At 41.0% G+C, this 6195-nt stretch overlaps 1 protein-coding gene across 1 annotated transcript in view; it reads right to left on the bottom strand.

Moving 5' to 3' along the window:
- The window catches only part of SLC4A8 (solute carrier family 4 member 8), an 829308-nt gene that overhangs the window by 230843 nt on the left and 592270 nt on the right, over positions 1 to 6195 (bottom strand). The window lies entirely within an intron of this gene.

Below are 6195 nucleotides of genomic sequence, written 5' to 3'. Positions count from 1 at the left end.
CTGGATTCAGTCTCCAATACTTTATGAGCCCCCAGGCACTGAGCCAGGTATAGTACCTTAGCACTGCTGGTTGTAACCCCCGAAATAAAAACAAACAAAAAGGAAAAGAAAGTGGAGGTAGAGAGAGATAAATGGGCTTGCCTGTGGTCCCACAATTGGTGGAACCAACAGGCTGGATGTGGAATAGAGCCAGACTCCTTCCATCACATTGGAGAGAAGCCACCAGTCCTACCAGCCTCCCTTCCTTCCAACTTGAACCTTTCTGGTCTCCAGTAAGGCTAGAACCATGGAGCCAGAGAGTTATGAAAGACTATTTGAGGGATCCTGGAATGTTAGTATGAAAGAAACTCATGGGGGCTGGATAGTACAGTGGGTGGGAAACTTGCTGACCCTGGTTTAATCCTTGGCATCTCATATGGTCCCCCATACACTGTCAGGAGTAATTCCTGAGTGCAGAGCCAGGAGTAATCCCCTGAGTACATCCAAGTGGGAACCAAAGAAAAGAAAACTCATGGATAGGTTATAGGGATAGTACAGGAAAGCAATTGCCTTGTATGCAACTGCAATGATTATGACCCAAGATCAGATACCCAATACCTATATGAACACTGCCAGGGGTCACTCCTGAGCACCCAGCCAATAATATAGTTTCTGAGCACCACTGGCTGTGTCATACACAAAATCCCCTCAAAAAACTTCTTTTGTTTTGATTTTGGACCCCAGCCTGCTGGGTATACTCAATGGTTATACTCTGGCTGTGTGCTCAAGGATCATTCTGGATGGTGCTGGGAGGGACCATAGGTGGTGCCAGGAATTAAACAGGATTGATTACATGCAAGGCAGGTACCTTACTGCTATACTATCTCTATTATATAGTGTCAAATTGCACATCAAATTTAAAAAAAAGAAGAGGGGCCAAATGATAGCACATCAGGTAGGACATTTGCCTTTCATGCAACCAACCCAGGTTTGATTCCCAGAATACCATATGGTCCCCTGAGCCTGCCAGGAGTAATTTTTGAGCACTTCTGGGTTTGGACAAAAATAAATAAATAAAATAAATAAAAATAAATAAATAAAGGAAAAGGAAGTGAAAGAAAAAAGAGAAAGTAAGAAGAAAGAAAATTCATGGAGCCAGTAATTCTCAGGTCTATCCCAGAATTCTTTTGTCAGTGTCAAGTATCTACTTGAAGGCAGAATACCATGGAGGAAAGTGAGGGGAAGGGAGGATAATGCCCACTATGTCCAATATTTCCAAAGGTTTGGAAGCACAATTTGAAAACATTTTTGATTAACTCTTACCATTTTTACACGAGGGAAACTGAGGCCAGATGAATGGTGCAGTTATTGGCAGCCTTAAGGTTGGGACACAGGCCAGGTTCACATGGGCTCTGGAAATTCTGAGGAAGAAAGGAGAATACAGAGGTGTGATTTGTCTTAGATATTCAGCTCAGATGAATCTCCGTGTGACAGCAAGTTAGCTGTCCTTCCAGCTAGTTGAACCCTGCCACACAGGTCACCTGACCTGAATTAGAGAACCCAGCTGAAGACATACCTTTGCAAGACTTCCAACTTTCAGAAGCAGGCTGCCATCTGGGGTGTCTCCACGTGAGGGTGCCATAGCACCACAGCTGTCTCCTTCCTATGTAACCTCACTGCCTGGACTATTTGGTCCCTGAGAGTCTTTAAAGAAGGACCCTGAACAACAACAAAAAAAAACTTTTAAGTGATTTTTTTTTTAATCTTAAGGAAAAAAAAAAGAGGGACATTGTGGTGGAATCATTTGCAGTATCCCATCCAAAGAGAAAAAATATATAGCCAAGAGGAGCATTAGGTCAGGGAAAGGTTGTTCTCTACAAGAGAGAAAACAGGACCTAAGAGCCTAAGGAAATAAAAGATTTTTTGACATCCATGAATCAAAGTTGTGTTGGGTTCCTTGGCTTTGTCCCTTAGCTGATTCATGTGGAGAATTGGTTGATTTAAAAGAAATACACTCTTCTGAATTCTGTCATTTTCATCCCCAAAAATCCTATCCCCAATTTTAGCCTACATAGTGTGTGTCAAGCCTATCCCAACCAAATGAGGTCCTTTCCCCCATGGAACTTACAGCCTTGCTGGAGTCATGATGAGTCATGATAAGCAAGATATGATGAACCTGGGGACTTTCAGGGGTGTGCTCAGTGAGGCAAAAGGAGCAAACTCATTCAAAGAATGGACCCAAGAAAGGCCTGGGTCAAAAAAGGATGACATTTGATCTTAACATCAGAGGACTTAGTCTCTGGTAAAAATGACTGGCATAAACATAGAGATGATGCATAAATCATCTAACATGAAAAACTTTCGGGGGGAAAGGGAAATCATTGGTTAACTAAATAGTAAAACATTTGCCTTACATATATGAGGCCTCGAGTTGGATCCCTGGCATCATCCCACACACTCAAGTATAATCCCAGTGGTTCTGTTATTTCCAGTGCCATAAAAAAAATAACTCTGGTTCATAGCAACTAAGTATTATTACAAACACCACAACAACCTCCCTGCCCCCACTAAAAAGAGAATGTAAAGAAAAAAAGTATCACAAAAAGAAAAAGTCAGTCTGGAAAACCAAGAGGACCTGGGTGAGCAATCCATGGGCATGGAAGCTAGAAGATTGGGACTGTGTTCAGACGTTTTTTGGTCCCCAGGCACTAATACAGAAATCCTTGATTCATCACACACACAAAACACACAACATATTCACATGTTCCACATATGCTCAACACATACATAATGATTCATATATATATACTACCACATACCATATACACACTCACACATGCAATCTTACACATAAACATGTTTCATACTATCACATAAACACAGACCAACCACATGGGTAAAAAAAATAAAATGATTATGCTCACTTTATTCTTTCTGTGGCCCTAACAACTATAATTCTGGGTTTTCTGGGTAAACTAATCTGGTCGATTAGTGGATTGGAATCTACTTGAGGAGGTTTTGAATGCATACCAATAAACTAACATACTAACTTACATATTAACAAACTTGACAGACTAATAAACTTTGTGAGTTTTAGTAAACCACAATATCCATCTCTATTTTTATCTCTCATCCATTTACTGTTTATCATTTACCCTCATCTCACCCAACCTCTGTGCTGCCCAGTCCTATGACATGTGCCCAATTGTACCCAACCTTGTGCTGGTGTCAGGGTAACTCATCTCTCCCTAAACAGCAATGCTCCCCAAGAAGTCAGCTGAAAGGAAATTCCAGGGAGTGAAAGATGGGGCATAAGAGACAAAAGACCACATATCATGCCTAGAGAATAGGTCCAGGTCAAGAAGCCATGGAGGACCAGGAAGAAAGATAGAAAGTAAGGAGAAAAGAATTATGGATGGTAAAAAAAAGACTAGAGAGGCTAGAGAGATAATACAGTGAGAAGAATGTTTGCCTTGCATGCAGTTAACCTGGGTTAAATTCTCAGCATCCCATCCCAATTCCTTGAACACCATGAGGAGTGCAGAGTCAGGCATAACTCCTGAGTATCACCAGTTGTGGCCCAAAAACAGAAGGAGAAGGAAGAAGAATAAAGAAAAACCAGCTTCAGGCAGGAAAGTACGTGCAGCAATAACCCTGGATCCATCCCTAGCATTGCATATGTTCTCCCCCTTGCACCACCAGGGATTAACCCTAAGTAAGCACAGACCCTGAAAGAGCCCCTGAACAATGTTGAATGTTGCTCAAACTCTCTCCCCATCAAGAAAAAGAAACCAGCTTCTTCTTATTCAACCCCTAAATAAGTCTGACCTTGCTCTTATTCAACACTCACTCTCTTTCATATGTTCTATGCCCTTAGAGTTTGAGAGATAGCTGAAAGTGTTAAGCACTTGCTTTGCATGCAGGAAACACAGTGGATTTTCAGTACAACTGGTAGTGATCTCCAAAGCATAAAGCCAGCACCACTGAGTACTCACAAACAATAAAACAAAAATAAAACTACCCCCCTGACCATTTTCAGAGCTAACCTAAGACATTAAAAAAAACTTGCTGAGGGAAATGGAGAGCCTGTTTAGAGTACAGGTGGGGGTCAGGTGGGGAGGAGGGAGATTTGGGACATTGGTGATGGGAATGTTGCACTGGTGATGGGTGGTGTTCTTTACATGACTGAAACCCAAACACAATCATGTATGTAATCAAGGTGTTTAAATAAAAAAATAAACTTGCTTAATTCCCTGTATGATCTCTTGGCTCCAGAAGCCCCTCATCTTAGTATTGAATATCTATTTGTTCCCCTTTGGAAATATGTTTTTCATTTGAACAATTAAGTACCATTGCCCCCCAAAAGCCAAATATCACAGACCTTATTTTTCACTTTTGTACAGTTGCAAATATAATGCAGCCTATAAAGGGGACAGAGATGGGATAGGAATCCTAATTCAATTCCTGGCACTGCACATGATTTCTTAAGTCCTGTTAGGAGTGATCCCTGAGTATAACTGGGTATGGCACCAAAACAAACAAACAAAATTACTGTAGGAAATTAAAAAAAAATTATATCTAGGAGGGTGGAGAGAGTAGCAAGCTGGGTCCTAATCCTGACCCAATATATGGTCTCCAAGCACTTCCAGGTGTGGCTCCTGATCAGAGAGCTGGAAGTAGCCCCTAAAAACAATGTCCCCACCAAAAAAATTTGTAAGTGATTTCTAGAGCCTGACCCATGACAAGCATTATACTCAATGGGGACAAAATAAGTTCTTCTAAGAACTGATACAGAATGAAGTTGTCCCCTCTTACCACTTCTTTTTTTTTTTTTTTTTTTTTTTTTTTTTTTGGTTTTTTGGGCCACTCCCGGCGGTGCTCAGGGGTTACTCCTGGCTGTCTGCTCAGAAATAGCTCCTGGCAGGCACAGGGGACCATATGGGACACCGGGATTCGAACCAACCACCTTTGGTCCTGGATCGGCTGCTTGCAAGGCAAACGCCGCTGTGTTATCTCTCCGGGCCCCCCTCTTACCACTTCTATTCAATAAAGTACTGTAAGCACTTGCCAGAGCAATCAGTAAAGAAAAAGATATCAAAGGCATCCAGATAGGAAAGGAAGAAGTCAAGCTCTCGCTGTTCGCAGATGACATGATACTGCATCTAGAAAATTCTAAAGACTCTAAAAAACAGCTTCTTCAAACAATAAACTACAAAATTAATACACAAAAGTCAATGGCTTTTCTATATACAAATAATGAAAGAGAAATAGATAGTAAAAGAACAATCTCATTCACAGTTGTGCCTCAGAAAATGAAGTACCTTGGAGTCAACTAACAAGATGAAAGGCCTATACAAAGAAAACTACATGGGCTGGAGAGATAGCATGGAGGGAGGGCATTTGCCTTGCATACAGGACAGTGGTTCAAATTCTGGCATCCCATATGGTCCCCCGAGCCTGCAGGAGTGATTATGAACATAGAGCTAGGAATAACCCCTGAGTGCTGCTGGGTATGACCCAAAAACCAAAGAAAAGAAAACTACAAAGCACTGCTTCAAGACATAAAATAGGACACAAGAATGAAAGCACATCTCTGCTCATGGATTGGGAAGATTAACATCACTAAAATGGCAGCACTTCCTAAATTATTGTACAGATTTAATGCAATCCCTATAAGAATATTCATGGCATTTTTAAATTGTATTTTATTTTTTTATTTTTTGGTTTTTGGGTCATACCTGCTGGCACTCAGGGGTTATTTCTGGCTCTGCACTCAGAAATCACTCCTGGCAGGTTCAGAGGACCATATGGGATGCTGGGATTCGAACTGGGGTCCATTCAGTGTTGGCTACGTGCAAAGCAAATGCCTTACCACTGTGCTATCACTCCGGCCTCACATTTCTTTAAAGAAGTGGATGAATAGTCCTAAAATTTGTATGGAAAAATAAATTTCCAAATAGCTAAAGCAATCTTTGTGAAAAAGAAGATGAGAAAAATCCCTTTCCCCAACTTTAAACTGTACTATGAAGCATTAATTATTAAAACAGCCTGGTACTAGAATAAAGACAGAACCTCAGATCAATGAAATAGACTTGAATATTTTGAGATGGTCCCACTGGTATGCAATCTATTAATCTTTGATAAAGGGACAAGAAATATGAAGTGGAACAAGGAAAGCTCTTCAACAAGTGGTGTTGAGAAAATTGGTCAGCTATA

This window comes from Suncus etruscus, chromosome 11 (assembly GCF_024139225.1).
Source record: "Suncus etruscus isolate mSunEtr1 chromosome 11, mSunEtr1.pri.cur, whole genome shotgun sequence".
Classification (NCBI taxonomy): Eukaryota; Metazoa; Chordata; class Mammalia; order Eulipotyphla; family Soricidae; genus Suncus; species Suncus etruscus.
Note: the sequence above shows the minus strand (reverse complement) of the source record. Positions and strands in the feature narration are given on the sequence as shown.